Raw genomic sequence first — 20648 nt, 5'->3', positions numbered from 1 at the left:
CTTAGCTTAGATTCATAGCAGTGGAAATACAGAACCTGAAGGGGCTACCTCCTGTAGCCCAGGCAAGAACACCAGTGAAGCAGTAGGGACAACAACCCACCCTTAAAACTTTCAACCTAAAATATGTCCTGCCTACAAGAAATGCAGAAACAGGGACTGGATCAGAGACTGAGGGAATGGCTAAGCAATAAACAGCTCAATTAGAGAAGTCCATGCACACATGGAATTCTCAAAGAATTAATAAACTATTATATTAAAACAATTGAAACCACTGCTTAGTTATACTGATAGTGCCTTTATTCATAATAGCCAGAAACTGGAAACAAAAGATGTTCCTCAACTGAAGAATAGATAAAGAAAATGTGGTATAGAATAGAATAATATTCAACCATTAAAAAGAAAGACATCACGTATTTTGCAGGCAAATTGATGGTATTTAAGAATATCATCCTGAGTGAGATAACCCCGATCCAAAAGGAAATGCATGGTATGTACTCACTCATAAGTGGAAATTAGCCATAAAGTAGAGAATACCCTCGCTATACTCCACAGATCCAAAGAAGCTAAACAAGTGGGAAGGCCCAAGCAAGGATGCTTGAATCGCACTTAGGAGGGGAAATATAATAGTCAGAGGAGGTTGACAGAGGGAGGGAACTGGTTGAGAGAAGGGACAGGGAAGGGAATGGGATCAGGTGAGGGGAAAAACAAGGGAGAGGGTCAGAGAGTCAAGATAATGAATGGAAATTTGCAGCTGGTGTTTGTGGAGACTGGGGGCATCTTGAGGATGTGTCAGAAACCTGGAAGTGGGAGGCTCCCCAGAAACCAACAGGGGGTGACCTTAGCTAACACTTGCTGAAATAAGGATATAGGATCTGAAAAGGCCACCTCCTGAAACCATGTAGGAACCCCATTGAGAAGATAGAGTCACCAACCTACCCACAAAACTTTCTATCACAAATTAATCCTATCTACAAAAAATGCAGGGGTAGGGGATATAGCAGAGAATGAAGGAACAACCACCCAATGATTGGCCAACATGTGACCCATCCCATGAGAAAGCACCAATTCCTGACACTATTGATGATACTTCGTTATGCTTGCAGACAGAAGCCTACTATGACTGTCTCTGAGGGTATCCATCCAGCAACTGACTAAACAGATTCAGAGACCCACAGCCAAACACTGGTTGGAGTTCGGAGACTGAAAGAAGTGTTGTGGGAAGAATTTCAGGCATAAAGGGCATAGAAGACCCACAGGAAGACCAACAGAGTCAAACTAACCTGGACCCTTGGAAGTTCTCAGAGACTGAACTACTAACCTAAGAACATACATGGGCTGGGCATGTCCCCGGCACATATGTAGCAGATGTGCAGCTTTGCCTTCATGTTGGTTTTGAACAACTGGACTGGGGCTGTTGCCTATCTATGGAATATGTTCCCCTGTGTTTTCTATTTGACCTCAGTGGGAAAAATAATTAGCAATGCCAGGGCGTGGGGGTATGATGTGGGGACCTCCACTCTCCCAGAGGAGAAATAGAGAGGACTGTGGGAAGATAGGACCAGGAGTGGGGGACAATAATCAGAATGTAGAGTGAATTAATAAATTTTAAAAAAGAATCTGTAACTATTTTTTGATCTAATGAATTGCTTGGATATTTTAGTGATGGGATCAATTCTTTGCATTGTTGATTAACAACCTGTGTACTCCTAGGCAAATCTGAAATATCCATGACTATGTATATACATTTCAGGAATATTTAAACTCTATACAAATTTTGATTTTGCAATGTTCAGATTGCATTGTACACCAAATATCAGAGTAACACAAGATCTCTTAGATTGTTTTGGAAAATGTCAATCCATGTGCTATAACAAAATGTTCACAGACAGAATTTGGCTATTCTAATAATAAAGTGTTTAAATCTGTCTTCTCTCTCCAAAATTCTTTAAACATGATTTCAGTGTAGAGAAGTATCTCACCATATGTGACCAGCTGTCAATCTTCCTATAACTGAATAGTAAAGACCTAAGGAGTCAAAAATTTTCTCCTTATATTAGAACACACACACAAGCAAGGCAGAGAGTTTAGTAGAGAGAAAACAAGCCACTAATAAGTGGAAAGGATCCAGTCCCAAAATTGTAAATCACAAGTGAAATATATTAAAAGTTAACAGTGTTTATCATGTTAATTAAAAACTAGAAATCATTAATTCTATGTTACTAAGTCAGTTCATCAAGTGGTAACAGAATACCAAGTCTAAATTGACCAAGCATTAAGTGTTGCTTTGAAGGCATTATTTGTATGCCACAATCTCTGAATTTGTGAAGTTTATTCATTAATTCTATTAATTTCTGATTATGGATCGCTAAAACAGGGATTAATGTATTCTACACTAAAAGCTTAATGTTGTTAACCAATAATTATTCTCTAAGACTTTTTAAATTAACAACCAATTTCTAAGCCGCAAGCCAATAAGATACCACATTAGTAAAGATAATGCTGACTTTATACTTCAAGAAGTAAATGACATAAAATATCAAACTTTTCAAAGTTAAAGTCATGTACAAATTTTGGAACTACACATAGGAGGTTGAGTCAAGAGGTGCCAAAATTCAAAGCCAGCCTGGGCTATAGTCATGAGTTCCAGACCACCTTGTCTCAAATAAAACAATGATATCTGAACATAAACTAAAATGCTATTTACCTCTCGTGAATGTATGTCTCCCAGAGATTTTTCTTACCATAGGAGAGTACTGTATTGCAAGCTCCTTCGTTCAGATATAAGTGTGTACATATCTACTATGTATCAATACCTTCGGGGGAGTTTTATTTCAGCAAAATAAATGTTTAAGAATAAATCTCAGTGTCATATCATTTTATTCTAGCTATGGGCAACTATATAGGGAAGATATTTTAACTAGAGGAAATATAAACTATTTCAGTTTCTTTTATTGTCACACACTTTACATTAAAAGCATGAAAAATGTCACTTAAAGTAATGCTCAGGGGTAAATGGCACATTCTCTTTCTCCTGACGTGTTCAACAATTCTTTCTCTGTCTGTGTGCTTGTTTGTGTGTGTGTTTTATGTATCCTATTGCACAGTTTCCCCCCAAAGGAGACTATCAAAAGGGGTGAGAGTCTCTAAAATCACTTACAGTATGGAGGTACCAACATAGTTTCCTAAGGCAGTAAGCTTGTACAAACGGTGTGGGGACAGACTTCCCCCAGTATTTGAAACGCAAGTCATTAACATGTTACTAGTCTTTGTGGAAAGTCTGAATATAGAACAGTCTAAACAGCTTAGCAGTCTAGGTTCTTCAACATTCAAACTATTGAGAAGTCAGTACAGCATCCATAAACGTGCTATTCCTGGGGGAAGTTGCTTTGTTCTTTTAAGAATATGTCTTTATCCAGTCTCCAGATAAGCATACAATTGAACAACTTGTTACAGGCCTACATAGCAGAATATATAGATGGATGATAGATAGATGATTGAAACCTAGATGCTTCTAATTGTTATCTGTGGTTGACATGATTCATCGTAGTGAGACTAAACTACATGTAGCTGTTCATAGTTTTAAATTATGTTTTAAATGTCCAGTTTTTGAAGATAGTGTTAAAGGACTCTGAGCTTTCATCAATGGTAAAGGAAAAACTCTCCCTCATTCTAAGTTCAAGAGGGGAAAACTAGACTATACTAAAACCATTAAAGTATATAAATCCTTAAATCGTAACAACCACAATGGAGGTGGGTAATACTCAAAAGCGAGAGAAAATTTTGAAACAAGGTAACCATTTTAAAAGATTACTTGGCAGAACCAGGCCTGATAAAATAAATACTTTAACCTGCCACCTTGAAGGCAAAGGCAGGCAGATCTCTTTGAATTAATGGCCTGCCTGATCTGCATAGCAAGTTCTAGGCTAGCCAGGCTAAAGAGAGACTGTCAAAACAAAAAAGTAGAAAGAATATCAAAGCAACTTCGAGTGAGAATCCTTGATAACAGATTTCAAAACGATACAAGCCAATGGTCTCTATAAAGAACATACCAGGAGAGAAAAGAGTCTGGGAAAATTACTATGACAACACAGGAACAGTTTCTTAATTGATGTATAGCTCATTAATTACTAAGCATCAATTTGAATTTGCATAATTAAAAATATCAAATAGAATCTGTAGTAAGTGAAAAATGGCTATGAAAATCTTTGACTAAAACCTCAGAAACATTGATATCTCTTAATTTTAGAATTGGATATCATCTGGAGTATTGCAATACTGATCTCTCTACTTTCATTAAATTTGAACAATAATATCCTGACTATGAATAGTCATATATCAAGAACAGATACATTCTAGAGACATGTTATAAATAAGAGACAAGTTATAAATTCTAGAATTTACATTTTATGGAAATGAAATGAATTTGTGATCAATACACATATAATTGAGAGATAAAAACAGAATATTTGACTGATTTTATTAATATTTGCACTTTGTCTTCATACACGCCTGAGGATATCTTCTATTTTTAATATTAATTTATCTGATAGTTAGGTTTGGGACTTACAACAAACATAAACTGCATTTCTGTCTTTGACCTGTGAAGCATTATGTCACATTAGATTATGTATAGTGAATTATAGTTTCGAAGTATTACCAGATAACGTATCTTCATTCACAGAAATTTCTTGTTGCCTCTCTTTTTATCACACAACAATAACTGGAGACATTGATTCTTCATTTTATACTAATGAGAAGGGCACCTACACGAATGATCATATTATCAATTGGTGTTCGGGGGTCAAATATAGATTCATGTCCTTTGCAAACACTGCTTCATTCATGAAGAAAAAGTTTAAAGTACAGTACCAATCCACTCTTCCAGGTTATTGTGTTACTATAAATGTGGGATGGACTGAGTATTACTGAACAAGCCCTGAGCAATTTCTTCTTCATTTCAAATCGAGCAGAGGCAAGCATGTGTTTGAATTACAGCTAACTACCAATATGGAGTTCATTGCTTTGATTGTGAACCACATTCCCCTTCAAAGGAAGAACACACATGCAAAGTTGAAAACACAAAACGTAGAGAAATCCTTAAGAGCTTGATAAAATATCAGAATAGTATAGCATGAGGTAGTTATATGCCAGTCACAGTAAGTTAACATTAGTAAACACTGAAAAGTATTTATAAAGTACCAGAAAAGCCTTTCTCTTAACTGTCAGTTGCCTAATGTATAGATTTCCATGCAGATTTTTGTGTGATTTACCATTATCTTATATCTCAGCCTTAAAATACGATTGCTATCCTCGTTAATATTGAAACCCTGTCTTTGAGAATATATTGTTATTCTATCAAAGTGCCTAGGAGAATAGTAAGCTTTATCTTTATCTTTATATTTTATCTGCAAAGGGAGATGCTCTTCAAATTCAGAACTACCAGAAAAAAAGAATTTTATGATGGGTTGACCAATAATAAACCCATAGTCAAGAAGAAAGCACTAGTATCTGTTTCTTGCTAGAAGCTCTTTTTTTTTTCATTAACAGGTATATTTGTGACTACAAGGATCGTGTCAATTATCTGTTTCATGATTCTATGGCAGGGACAGGAGAATAATTGTCAAGCTGATGGGTTTGGGAAGAATCGGAGATGTTGTCCTCTGAGCTGCACATTTCTTCTGACTATTCTTCTATTGGGGAGCTATTGCAGCCATCCATTGGGACAGGCTCTTTCCTGACAGTCATGCAGATGATAATGCTTTGGTGCCCATTGGATATAGTTTTATTTTCCATATTGTTTGGAATCTGTACGGAAAGGGTAGGAACTGTCGTAGGGAGGGGTTTTATTTTTTTGGTATATTGTTTTTGTTTTTGGTTTTTTTTTTTTTTAGTAGCTTCAGATACCTTTGTCTTGCATGGACAGCTAGCTATGATCAGTAACCCAAAGAGAACAAATTTTGTTAAGAGTAATACTGCCCAGAGTGGAGGAAGGATATGTTAATGCAGCATGACCCAGTGTGTTGCCATAGTAACAACAATAATCTAATCATTATTAAGAACTTTCTTTGTGACAAGAATTGCTTAAAATCTAGTCATTTTCGCAATCTACTTATTTCCATGATAACCATGTTATAGAGATGATTCTGAAACATAGAGAAAATGAGTGACTTACAAAGGTTGAGTGAAAAATGTCACACAGGAAGCTGGATCCAGAAATTCTTGATGTAGTGTGGTCTATGCAAACACTGTGCTATAAATCTAAAAGCTGTAATGAGTAAAATAAAGACCACATAATTCCCTCCAGTCTTAATATAAGGAACAGAGAGGTAGGAAAATCACTCCAGATTTCTGTGGTAATCTTGCAAGTTTGCCATACTCAGAGTATCTAAAATCTTAAATTAACCAGGTGATTTCCATTGATGTGAGCTGATTCAGTAGGAGACTGGAAGATGATAAGGAACCTGAAAATGAGTTTAAAATCTCTCTCTACTAATCCTTGTTTTGCATATTTATAATGTGCACAGCACAGGTCTCAGGATGCCGAAGATGACTGATTTTTTCATAAACAGAACTTGTCAGGCCGATTAGCTGAGAAAGGCTCCCTTGACTGTTCAGCTGAGAAAAATTGAAGAAATTTTCTTTGATCCTGGAGGATATCAAAATGGTCTACTATGCTCTGAATGTGCCTCCCCACTGTCCCATAATTCAGACATGACTAGCATATTAATATCTAAAGTCAAGGCTTTTGAAAGTGATTGGAGCAAGAGTCCAATTGATTCATTAGTAGGATTAGGTGTCTTCAACCCTAAATGTGTATCGAGAAAGAAATTCCCTATCTTGCCTCTGCCTTCTCCCATTTAAAGAGGAAATTGCAAAAATTCACTAATAGACATTAGAACTTTTGTTTTTAAAATCCTAGTGTTCAATAAATCTCAATTCTTGACATATTACAGATTCAGTGGTCTATAGTTTTAGCATCACTGACAAGAAGGAAATTTGCACTAACAGGTGGAGTGTTGCTGTAACACAACCTAAAGAGGTACATGTGGCTGTAGAAAAATGGAGAGAGGATAAGAAGAGTCCTCTGTTGTTAGGTAGATCACTAAGTATGAGAGTATTTATAAGAGAAAAAACTATAAAGAATTCCCTATTTTATTTAGGTTACTTAAGTGCCAATAAAAAGCTTGTTAGTGAAAATATGAACAGTAAAATACATCTGTGATGAGCTTTCAGATAAAAATGGGAAGCACGTTTGTAGAAGCCATAGAAAGAACTTCTATTCCATAATTCCTAAAACTCAGTTCAGTTGTAGACATTACTTAGGGCTTTATGGCAGGCAGAAACTGAAGCTATGGATTAGGATACTTGGTGGAAGAAATCTAAGCAGAAGAATATCCAAGGAACGATTTAGTAAGGCTTCTCTTTCTTTTTTCATAACTGTAGTACAACAGAAGATGTGAAAAACAAAGAGTTTAAGATTTCTTTCTTTATAGAGAAGGAAAGGTAAAGAGTTACAACATTGGCCACCAGGGCATGTGAGAATGAAAATGTATATTCAGGATTGATAGCCAATGGCATGGCAAAGCAATTAGTTGATTGGGAGTTTAATAAGGAAAGAAAGATGCTAAATAAAACATTGGGAGAATGATCTGTAAGTATACTGGATATATAGTGAGGCTTCCACACCCATCTCATGTCTAGAGTGATTAGGAATGGCTTACAGGGAATGGCCTAAATTATCTGAAAACTCAGGGATCAAGGTCCAGAGTGGGAGGAGTTGGGGATTTAGCTCAGTGGTAGAGCACTTGCTTAGCATATGCAAGGCCCTGGGTTCGGTCCCCAGCTCCGAAAAAAAGAAAAGAAAAGAAAAAAAAAAGGTCCAGAGTGACCACAAGCTTCTTTCTATTGCATTCTAGTGCATTGCTCAAGTGGGACTAGGTCACCTCTGCAACTGTCACTGGAACCACAAATGGAGAGGTTTTAGTTGTCCATGGTGTTAGCACTGCAAATCTCTTGCTTATAACACGGAAGTGTGCTTACTTTCATATGTCAAAGAAAGAATCATAGAATTCTACACCCTAGGAAAATGTCTAGAGAAAATTCTATTTATAGGCTAGTGGAGCTTTTGCGTTAGACTCATCTTTAACTCTACCAATGGTTGACAGTAGATGCCTATTATGATTTACCTATATACTGCTCTATATGAGTTTACATGCTGAATGCTTGAATCCATCATAACGTTACTCTTTTTGTTCCTACCTGAAAGAACTAAGTCTCATGCATCGTGTCTATGAAGGTTATCTACACCTGGTCTTGCTCTCCTTTCCGTTTCTACCCCTTAGCTTCCAGGAAGTTTCAGCCCCATGCTTTCACCATCATTAGCTTCTGGATTCCCTCAAGATCAGTGCAAATACATTAAGCTCTACTAGAAGTAAATCCCATGAAATCTTGGGTAAAATGGTTGCATCTTTAAACAGTGCTTCTCTCATGTGTTTGTCAGAAAGAAAAATCTGGCTGACACAGAAAATTGATATTGATGATTTGCCAGCTGTGGTAATTTCCGAAAGTTTGTAAAGTTTGGAGGTTAGGAAGGTTTGCTGTGGAAGACAACAAGGCTTATGCACTTTTGAACTCAGCCGTTTGTCAACATAGTTTGGTTGAGGGTAGGGGACAAGGCTCCATCTCTAGCAAAGGAGATATTAATTGGCAGTTTTCTTCTGGGTATGACATCCTTTGGGTTGATCATGCTCCATTTAAAGGCATAATATACATATGTATGTACACACATTCATTCATATATACATCAATGTGTATGTTTGCATGTTTGTGAATAATGTAAGGAGGGACACTGAGGCATTAAATAATGGATATTATCAAAAACACTGATTGCAACTTATGAGGCTCTCAAAGAATATGTATGCATTGAAAAGAAACTGGCTGACTATGATTCATTAATCTGGTAATGTTTGGAGAGGATCCCAAGAGAAAAAGAATGTTGGAAATATATATATATATATATATATATATATATGTGTGTGTGTGTGTGTGTGTGTGTGTGTGTGTGTGTGTGTGTGTGTGTGTGTATAGGCATCTTTTGGGGTGCTCAGAAGGTCAGGATGCAAATAGGAATGCACACAGTTAAGACAGGGTTTCATATGAGAAAAATAACACTATTAAAACTTGACCAGAACCCATTTGTGTTTCATTGTGGTAGAAAAATGGTGGGGTGGGGTAGTGCCACATGCCTTTCATCCCGGTACTTGAGTGGCAGAGGCAGGTGAACCTCTGTGAGTTCTAGGCCTCTATGGTCTACATGAGATCCAGGATAGCTAGACCTACAAAATAATGCCTTGGCTCAAAAAAACAAAGAGAAAAACAAAAGCCAAATAAACAAACAACAACAAAACCATCAAACCCTTGTCTATTCAATAATATATTATGGAGGGAAGAGATTAAAGAGGATGGAATCTTTTTTTATATCTTGGAGATGTGGATAATCTGGTGGCCTGGCAACAGAAGTTTGCTTAGCACAGAGCCTCAATCACATACATGTTCCTTTTTCTGCAGCTTGATACAGATGCACATTATGGCCTGGCCACTGTGTCCTGGGATTTCCATAGGCACCAGACATACCTGCCTGGAGCCTGACAGCTCCAGCACAAGACATCTTGTTGATATGGGTGACGTGGAAATGGTGCAGCCTCACCCACATGTGAAAGCCATCCTTGCCATAACTCTTTAACAGGTATTTGTCGGTACAAATATGGGGAGCCTCCAATGCTTCAGAAGAGAGTTGTTCATATTCACCTGATACCATGTGGCCACAGGTTGGGAATTCATTATCTTTTGCTTTCTTCTGTTCTAAGTCAAAGACACAGATCTTAGCTTCAGGAACACCAAATAGAAATGAAATTTTGGTTATGGCTTGTTCTTACTATACCAGTAACGCCAGGCAGGGCAGCAGCCCATGAAAATAGGATCGTAGATGGCACACCAGAGGAAAAGACCGAGATGGAATTTGTTATAAGCAATCTCAAGTCACTCAAAATTCAGACTATTAAATAGTTATTGCTAGCTGTTCTTTGTCATATGCACAGTGGGGATTAGCAGCAAGAAGCACAATAGAGAATGTCCTTTGAGCACATTAAGAATTGACCAAGTCCTACCCACTACTGACTTAAGAGTTTGAAAGATTTGTTTTGGAGATGAATGCTCAGAAGTGTATTTTTAAAGAGGGTATCTAGGGAGATCTCTCTTCATCTTCAATCATATAAATATTCAAAAGTTTCTGGGACCATGGTCAAAAAGGATGGGCTGGGCTTTGAGACATTCCTCAGTGATTAAGAGTACACCCTCGCTCTTGCAAAGGACCTAGGTTCATTTCATAGCATCCACCTGTCAGCTCACAACTGCCATCACTCCAGCTCCAGGGGATGTGATACCCTCTTCAGACTTCTGAAAATCAGACCCACGTTTGTTGTATGTATACACATGTAGGCAAAACACTCATGCATCTAAAATAATAAAATAAAAGAATGAAGATAGTGTCTACTGCTGTGATAGTGTCTTTAGCTGGCGGAAAATATTGCAGGAATCAACACTGTGATGATTTTGTAGAAATGAGGAAACAAAGAGTTTTGGGTCATAGAAGCTTCCAATTCTATTTTTCAAATATGCATGGGGGACTGTGATAAATGTAGTAGTGTCAGAAAGGCCATGGGGAATCCATGGAATGGGACTCCTTCAAGTTATGAGAATGAGTTCAAAGATGTTAGAGATATTGAAAATAAAACTCTACCAGAAAAAGCTAGAGAATGAGCAGAGCTATTTCAAGGTAGAGAGAATGTAGAGTACAGCTCGAAAAGCCTCAGGTGGTTTTGGGTCTTCCAAGTACTTGGGATCTCAAAACATCATACTATGTGCTGTAGACTCTGGGTATTGATATTTAATATTGGGGATGTGGGATTTCTGTCTTGCTTTGGTCCATTGCTTTGTTATCACACTCTCATTCTTCCTCTTTGTGTTGGAACGCCTGCTCTATAGCACTGTGAATCAAAGGATCTTCCACTAAAACTGCACTGGAGCCTTATAGGTAATTTTCGACTTCCACTTACCAGCATGATTGCAACTGGTTAAGACAGAATATTATTGGGACTGATTATCTGTATTTTACATTATCACAGAGAGTATCATGGCTTAAATATTACATGTTATCATAGACTTACATGTTGAAGATTCAATTTTCTTTCCAAGAGTAATGTTTTTCTGTGTTCTGGAAGCTTTAAGATGTGCCTACCACGAGTAAGCAATTTCTAGCAGCAGCAAATTTAAAGGATATTTTGTTTCTGCCCCGACTCTAAATTTTGCTCCCTGGCCACCATGAGTTGAGTAGCCTTTGCAACACACTGTTGTTGCCATGGTATTCTATCTTTTTGCAAGTCTAAAACAATGGATTCATCTGACCTTGGACTAAATCCATGGAAACCTTAGGGAAAATCAATCCTTCATTCTTTTAATTGTTCCTCTCAGGTATTTGTCTCAGCGCTGACAAGTTCCACCTTTATGTACTATTAGCATAGAAAAGCTTCAGAGTACTCAATGAATGGAAACAGAAACCTAAGCTCTGTCCAGAAAAGATATGGAAATTAAAAAAATATGGAAATTATGCAACCCAAAATATTCAGACCTCAAAGTTGGCACACACACATATGGAGAAAGTGAACAGACACGAAGAAAATGATTCTCAAAGTTCAAACTAACTGTTTATTGTGTTGGGTTTTGGAGTAACTATAGAGTTGATATATCTTCCTTCTTTTGCTGTTCTCATATTGAGCATATACTTATGCTATATTTTCCATCAGTGTATTTTGAAGATACATAACTTACTTGATTTTTGAAGCTCTGAGCTGGAGAGAAGTAACATCAGGATGAATCATGCCTGAGGTCTAATTTATATAGACAGTATTTGGGATATACATTTCAAATATTATGTTAGATTAACTTCATATTTTTCATGGATTTACACATTTGAAAGAGAATGTACTTAGTACGCAGAGAGGGCTCGCTTTTTGGTCATACAAGCGGTTTGACGAAATCTCCTCTAAACAAAGTGCTCAGAGCGTGACCTTTCAGTGTGAGTAGGCATGAAGAATTTTCCATGTTGGGTTACCATGGATCATGGATTACATGGAATGGCATAACATTATAAAAAGGAGTGTGGAGTGCTAGTCTGTATTTGATCTGTATGAATATTCTTTGGTTAACAACGCAATTTAATAGTGAGGTGGACTGAAGTGTAAAGGCATTTACATTAAGCCTAAATTTGATTTCTGAAGCCTTGTGGTGGATTGAGGAAGATGATTGTTACAAGTTATTCTATGACCAATGCAAATGTCCCTCGGTGTTTCTATTTATCCTCAACACATAATAAATAAATGTAAATTAAAATAAATTTAAAGAAAACCTAAAATAATTCAAGACACATTATACTAGGTAATGTTGTTTAGTATGTAAATCTCAGAAGACAATGTGTGTGAAAATAATTATGATGTGAGATTCAGAAATTCAAACAAATTTTTATAATAAAGATTTATTATGATGATACAGACATAAAGCTGAGAGAATAGAAGGTAAAGTGATAATTTGAATTGAATCATTTGCAAAGTTATATTTCACATAATTTCATTATCCTTTTAATTTTTTGTACTTTTGTTTTCCAAAGGTCTTTCAAACTAACATGCCATTGTTACCTTTCCTTTCTTTTTTGTGCTACCTATAAATATTTTAAATGATGAACATTATTAAAAGTCTATGTTTTCCTGAGAGTCCCAACAAACAGCTGTCTGAGACAGACACAGATACTTACATCCAACCATTAGACTGAAGTTGGGGATGCCTGTGGTCGACTTGGGGAAAAGCTGAAAGAAGCTGAGGAGGAGTGTGACCCCATAGGAGGACCAACAGTTTCAGCTAACCTGGACCCTTGAGGTCTCTCACACACTGAGCCACCAACCAGGCAGCATACAAGAGCTAGTAAGAGGCCCCCTAAGCATATATAGCAGAGAACTGCCTTGTCTGACCTCAGTGGGAGAAGATGTACCTAATCCGGGAGAAACATGAGGCCTCATGGAGTAGGAAGGCCTGGGTCAGGGGGTAGGGGGAATGGTGGGTTGGGGGAATCTTCTTGTAGACAGGTAGGAGGAGGAATGGGTTAAAGAACTGTAGGAGGGTAGACCAGGAGGGGGCCAGCAACTGGGCTTTTAAAAAGTAATAAAATATATACTTAAAAATTGTAGGGGTTGGGGATTTAGCTCAGTGGTAGAGCTCTTGCCTAGCAAGAGCAAGGCCCTGGGTTTGGTCCTCAGCTCCGAAAAAAAAGAAAAAAAAGAAAAAAATTGTAAAATAATAATAATAATAATAATAATAATAATAATACGAAGAAGAAGAAGAAGAAGGAGAAGGAGAAGGAGAAGGAGAAGGAGAAGGAGAAGGAGAAGGAGAAGAAGAAGAAGAAGAAGAAGAAGAAGAAGAAGAAGAAGAAGAAGGAGGAGGAGGAGGAGGAGGAGGAGGAGGAGGAGGAGGAGGAGGAGGAGGAGGAGGAGGAGGAGAAGAAGGAGGAGGAGAAGAAGAAGGAGAAGGAAGAAGAAGAAGAAGAAGAAGAAGAAGAAGGAGAAGGAGAAGGAGAAGAAGGAGAAGGAGAAGGAAGGAGAAGGAGAAGGAGAAGGAGAAGGAGAAGGAGGAGAAGGAGAAGGAGAAGAAGGAGAAGGAGAAGAAGGAGAAGAAGGAGAAGAAGAAGAAGAGGAGGAGGAGGAGGAGGAGGAGGAGGAAGAAGAAGGCGGCAGGAATTGGAGAGATGGCTCAGTGGTTAAGAGGAATGACTGCTCTTCCAGAGGTCCTGAGTTCAATTCCAAGCAACCACATGGTGGCTCACAACCATTTGTAATGGGATCTGATGCCCTCTTCTGGTGTGTCTGAAGACAACTACAGTGTACTCACATAAATAAAACTAAATAATTTTTTAAAATATGTAAAATAAAGTAAAACAAACAAAAACATCTATGTTCTTGAGTAAGAATAAACTTGTCCTGTTTTATTCTGTTTCATATCTATTTAAGCAATGCCAGCCATTTAACCAAGTGAGCTCTTTATCTTGAGAGTTTTCAAAACATGAATGAGTTTTAGAAATGATTCATTGGGACTCACTTAGGAAACGGTGTAGCACGTTAAGGAATTAAACTGCACCTGGCTGTAACATAAGTCAGTTTTGAGTACTCCTGCTGCTTGAGATGAAATACACATTTGAGATGTATTTTACAGTTACTTCATGTTGTACCTGTAACTCTTGCACATTATTTTTAATAACATTGAATGGAGATTATATTTGATGAACTTTAAAAATTTAGTTTTTGACAAAGCAGAAATGATTCTCATGTCTTTTCTCTCAATTGTTTCTCTCTAAAGCAGAATCTTCTCTTTCATAAAAATTAGTGTCTTTTAAAGTTTTCCAAAAAGTGACACATGCCACATAATGACGAAAACAAAAGTAGCTCTCACATGTGGAGTATTAAAAAAGCTAACTTTCTAAATATCTTGGTAGTGGAAAATTTGTCTCAGCAAAAGTCACTTCCGATTCACACTTAAGTTAAGGAAAGTATTACGAAAGCCATAGAAATGCCAATGTAAAACAAAGAAAGAAGCTTTGGTGTGAAGTTAGTGAGTTAATGCACACAAGTGTGTGCATAGAGCAGAAAGAGAGGTGGTGGAGTGGAATCCTGAAGGGAAGGAAAGGAAGGAGAGAGGACCGAGGGAAGCAGAGAGGGTGTGAGAGGGAGAGAGGAAGAAGATAAAGAGAATTTGAAGAAATTATTTACAAGGTACAGGGTTTAGGTTTCCAAGACATTGCATGTCAATAGAAATTGCCTTTCAACAGAGTTTTGAATTATTGGACTATAAAATCTATTAATATCTGTAATGATGTTGAAATAGTATTCTATAATATCAAACCCCATGTTTTATGTACTTTCTGAAACTACATCCAAAGATTTACCTAGAGAGATTTCCTTTGATCAAAGATTAATCTTGCTAAAACATGCATTTTATAATGTCAATTTTTTTTGCTCAAAATGAAATACTCATATTGTATTTACCATATCCAAAGTTTTAGGGTTCTTGTTCATGCTAGGCTCCAATTGCAACAGTTGGGAATCATTTAATTTTCACAACAGTTTTGCAAAGAATCATCTACATTTTTAAATACCCAATTAACTGCTCAAATACAGATGTGCAATACAACATTCTTGCTATCAATTTCTAAGTGGTACAGCTTGGTGATATTTAATTTTCTATCATCAGAGTCCATCCTACTAGGTTCTGGGAGATCCAGTCCTCAAGGTTTATGTATAGGGTCCTAAGTCTAGTATCCAAAGCACTCTATAATTCTCTAATGAATATTCACTATAACCTTATTTTATATCTCTTTTTGCTATCACTTTTCTCAGTGGTCTCTAGAGATGTTAATTGCTCCAAAAAAAGAATTTAAAACGTCACCAACTGAAGAGGATGCAAATGTTCTTTATAAAAGCTAAAGAAATTCTGTGGTGATGTATCCATTTGTCACAGATTATCTTTCAGCTTATACTGTCTTCAGAAAGTTATTCAATTTCCTTTTCACAGAAATCTTAGAGAAATTGGTTTTCTTAATGGAATAATTTGGAAAAGAATGTAATATAAAAATATTGTGCTTCAACATGATAAGTATCCTGGAGTATCACTGGCAAATTGAGATTTTATATCTTTACTCCTACAGGTATCATTATTTGCCATTCTTCTCTATTCTTTTTGTTTCTTCTTAATGCCAACATAGCATATTGATCTGTTAACTTGAATTCTACTGTATCACTGATACTTTCTATGCTGAAGTCTCACCACACAAAGCCTAGTGGCATCTCCCTGTTGCATTTCCTTATCACATAATGACAGAATCAGTTGTATCATTATTTAACACTGCCATTCCCCACTTTCTAATTTGCACTGCCTTTCCCTCATAACTTTATAGCAAACTACAGGAAGTGCTGATACATTAAATAAAATTGGAATCCTAGGAGTCATTCACTCATTTTGATTTTCCAAACTATTATCAAATAAAATATATGCTACAGTGTATGAAATGCAATATCAATCACACTCTAAATAATTATGTTTGAATCTTGAGTGTTTAGAATTGAAAAGTATCTGAGATTATATTTGTTGTAAATGTTTATGAAAACTGAGTCCAAAGGATGTTATTCCTATTTGCTCTGAATATACTTGAAATATATTACAACAGGGAGCAGAAAACTGAAATAATGAATGAATAAACTAAAAAGAACTCATAAAACATAAGATTGATGGATGTAATGTCAATGGGAGTCCATAAAATTTAAGAGATGTGAACCAAAATTGTACTTCCTGACAAGTTAAAAGCTGAATGTGGTACACTGAAAGACACTCTTTATCTGAAAAATGGAACACTATATTCTTGCAAATGAAAAAATAAATACATGTTACAAAATGATCCATTTGCCATTTATAGACCAGAAAGTCGAAATCAGTTTGGGCATCTTTAGTTCAATTTTATGAGTCCTAAGAGATATAAAATGTTCTCTCTCTCTCTCTCTCTCTCTCTCTCTCTCTCTCTCTCTCTCTCTCTCTCTCTCTCACACACACACACACACACACACACACACACAACACACACACACACACACATATTCATGATGTCACTTCCTTTCAAATGTATTTCATACAATCATCATTTCTCAATTTCCCTATTTTCCCAAGTAGCACTTTTGGTATCTGTGTTTAGCTGACACTTAATTAGCTCAGCAGTAGTGCTGAGGTTAGAATACAAAATGCCCACCAGAGGTTTACCAGCTTAAACATCTGGTCCAACTGGTATTGCCTCTTGGGAAGGAGGTGGAACCCATACACCTATGGGTAGAGCCTCTCTAGAAGAAAGGGATTACTGGGCACCAAACCTGAGGTTTCACAGCCCAGTTCTACTGTATACCCTTACTCTATTTCTTATGCAGATGTGACTGGCCAGCTCATCCTTCAGTTGCCATGCCTTCCCAGTCTATTGACACAGCCCTTCTCCATGTCTTTGTTCTCCGAACTGTTTAGCATGGCATCTTAGCATTTCACTGAGAAAATAATGAAAATTCCTTCCATTTTACATGAATTAATCTGACATGCTATGAGATAAAAGTCATTACTGGAGGTCCTTCACCAACCCATGCATAGGTTACTTTGTATCCATGATAGTGCTAAGAAAGTAGAAATGTTCCTTTCCCTAGGAAGTCATGACATTATAAGCATGATACTTATATAAAAATCCCACAGCTTCTTTGCATTTTAAATAAATTTAATGTAGAAAGACTATTTTATTTAACTTTCTTTTTCCCATTTGTGACCCAATCAATTTGTAAATACATGCCACATATAAGAAAATCATACATGGAATTTGTTGAAATATATAAATAGTTGTTGCAAAATTACCTTTTGCTTCTGATAGCATATTTATAGAACAGTTAGACACCTAGAAACTCCATGTGATTCATAGATGATATAAGGTGTAAGAGTCTATTATTTGCAGTACACAGAAAAAGAGAATCAAATACAAATAAAAACCATGCTTAGGTTTTACAGGAATCCCAGCCTACAAAATAGGCACATAATTCAAGGAAGACATAATATTAATTGCCTTTCGTATTGAAGACAGAAGTAAAAGGGAAATATGAAGAGCTAATGACTGTAGATGCATTCAAGACATTTGGAGAATTCACATTTTCCATCAACTCTTATTCCCCAGGAGTAAACACAAAAACAAAACCAACAAACCCCCAAAATCCAAAAACCAAAGAACAAACAAAAAATACAGTATAATTTCATTCTTTAACATTTAGGAGATTACAAGATAGAGTTTAAAATCTTAAGCTTAATATGACCAATTTTCAACAATTCCAAGAGAAAAAATAATACCAGCAATGCTGTTATAGGAAACTCTTCCCATATGACCCTCAGACCCTCATCCCAACTACTTTCTCACCTCCAACTCCAGATTTTAGCAGCCACTCACAGCATCAAATTAGAAAACACTAAGTGTGAGACCAGAGGGAAACCATTACTAAGATAATGTTTCCTCACTGCTACACATTCCACTGTCCTTGTCAATAAAATCAAGGGGCTGACAAGCAGTGAGCAATGAATCCAGAATCAATACAATACCATATGCTTCAGGGAGAGGTTGCAATTACTGCCTTGGAAAGCACTCTAGCAAAATTTCAATATTAAGTCAATGGTCTAAAGGCCTCTATTTTGATGCATGTTATACCAGCTAAAACGAAGGACGATATTTTAAGTTGATTCTTACGACAGGTTAATGTGTATGTATGGGGCTGGCTACTGTAAAAGATGTAAAATCTAGGAAGTAAACCAGCCAGTTTTCAAACCACTTCTCAGGAAATGGTATTTATAGCATGCAAATGAAATGAAATAAACCATCATGTCCTAACAAAGTATTATTTTGTATTTGTCTTGTCCATCCATCTCATGATGTATAAAGGAACTATAATTATACCCTTTATAATTCTACTTATTGAATAATGCAAAAGAAATCACATGCTACAGTTCTGGTTGGAAAAAAATAGTCTATCTTCATAAAAGGTTGTGGGGCATTATATTAATGAATTCTGTTTCTCATCCTAAGTGCACCATTCTATTTTTAATAGCCCAGAGGACCAGTTAATCCTGTTAACATGATAATTTCATATGTCTGTCTAGATTATAACTCCCCAACAGACATGAATGACATAATCCTACTAATTTCAAACTAACAATAAAATAAAATAATAAAATATATTTTATATGTGTGCTTATCAGAAAATTGCTGAGATATATTTCTGAGTATTTTATTGTTGGCAGAAGTGTCAATTGAATCCTAAGGCATGTCATACTCAATAATCTGAACCTTGGAGAAAGGTTATTCTGATACTTAGGCGAAAAGAGCAGCAAATTTAGTTAACACTGATGTTGCTGCTGATATAGTTCACAGTGATTTCCTTCCGGTCCTCTGTGATAGAAAATTAACAATTTGGTATTTCAAGTAAAGAAAGCACAGTAATTTACAAAGCAGAGTGAAGTTCTTAAAAAATAGAATACTTTGACTTACATGGTAAGATAATAGGGAGAAAAAGGAGAAACTACCAGAAAACAGCACTAACATTCTCCAACAGGAGGTTATTAATTTCTAGTCATTTGTATGTAGTCAAGTAATAATTTTTAGTTAATTTAAGGCACAGATTAAAACCTAAGGGGGGAAGTATTAGGGGATCTTCTGCCTTAAATAAAGCATGGTTTCTACAACTCATCAGTTGGGTTATAATAGTATAACTTATTTTATGGTTTGGTCTTGTTTCCTGTGTATTCATAAATTATCAACTCTTAGTTTCTAAAACACAATATACCAGATAACAAGCAATAACTGTTCTCTCATCAGTAAAGAAAGAAGAGAATTAAAGGGTAAAATGGACATGAGCTTTTACTTATTGGGATGCAATTATCTTTTCTTATATCTTATTACGTACAAATTTCTGGCAATATCAAGACACAGATGGTTTTATTCAAGTACTGATGAGCATGTGGAGGAGTTTCCAAACACCTTTTTCCATTCCCTCATTTCTGGTAATGTCTTCAATAAGCAAGGCCAAAATATTAACTGTCGTATTATGCTTTCATATAGCTATTACCCAGAAACTCAAAAGCATTGTATATTATGAGCGTCTTTGTCAGGCTGCTGAGCTATAGCAGATTGGAAGGAGAAACAGGAATAGACAAATAGATGGGGAGCATGTTTAATGAATAGTTACAATATCAGAGGTGTGTCAAGGCTCTTGATGATAAAGTTTGGTTGTAGAAGCAGACCTGGCTGAACCAGAGTATACCCTATATGTCTAACAGACTACTTGTCTGACATTTGTATCTACATAATTGGGTCATTGGGTGATAAAACAAAAGAAGATATTAATAATGATAAGATATGATAAGAAAATTTTAATCACTGAAAATCATTACTCCCTCAGGTGTTTTGAGTGAAATCCTCCCCCCCAACCCCGGCACAAATATTTGATTTTTTTTCCAGTTGCTCAACAATGACTAAAAAAATGTGACTTTGTTAGAGGATGTATGTATGATACTGGGGCTGGGCTTGCCCATATTCAGTCTTGCTCTCTTGATCTAGCCCTGTGGATAGTGATGTAAGTCTTCGGCTATGACTCCAATGCCATTCCTGCCTCCTTGCCACCGTACTCCCTGCCACGCGGGTTATAGACTAACTCTGAAGCTATATGCAAGCCACCATTAAATGCTAAAAAATTGAGTTGCCTTGGCCATGATGTTTTATCCCTGGAACAGAGCTGGAATGAAGACACTAAGTACATAGGTACAGTAGACAGAGGATGTGAATGTGGTAACTGTGTACTGGTTGGAAGAAGGGAACACTGGCCCAGAAAAATAGCTGCATCTTGACTAGTCTCCTGTTGGTTTCACTATACTGCTTGCTGATTATGAGGCTAATTTGTCAAAGCCTTTTGGGTTAAAACAAAACAACAAAA

General features: G+C 36.5%; 1 protein-coding gene and 1 pseudogene; both read right to left on the bottom strand.

Moving 5' to 3' along the window:
• The window catches only part of Erich1 (glutamate-rich 1), a gene marked incomplete at its 5' end in the record, with an annotated part of 52793804 nt that overhangs the window by 33913817 nt on the left and 18859339 nt on the right, over nucleotides 1–20648 (bottom strand).
• Nucleotides 9542–9969, bottom strand: LOC148000550 (large ribosomal subunit protein uL16-like; annotated as a pseudogene).

Source organism: Rattus norvegicus, chromosome 16, assembly GCF_021556685.1.
Source record: "Rattus norvegicus strain SHRSP/BbbUtx chromosome 16, alternate assembly SHRSP_T2T, whole genome shotgun sequence".
Taxonomy (NCBI): domain Eukaryota; kingdom Metazoa; phylum Chordata; class Mammalia; order Rodentia; family Muridae; genus Rattus; species Rattus norvegicus.
This window is presented reverse-complemented; position numbering and strand designations above follow the sequence as displayed.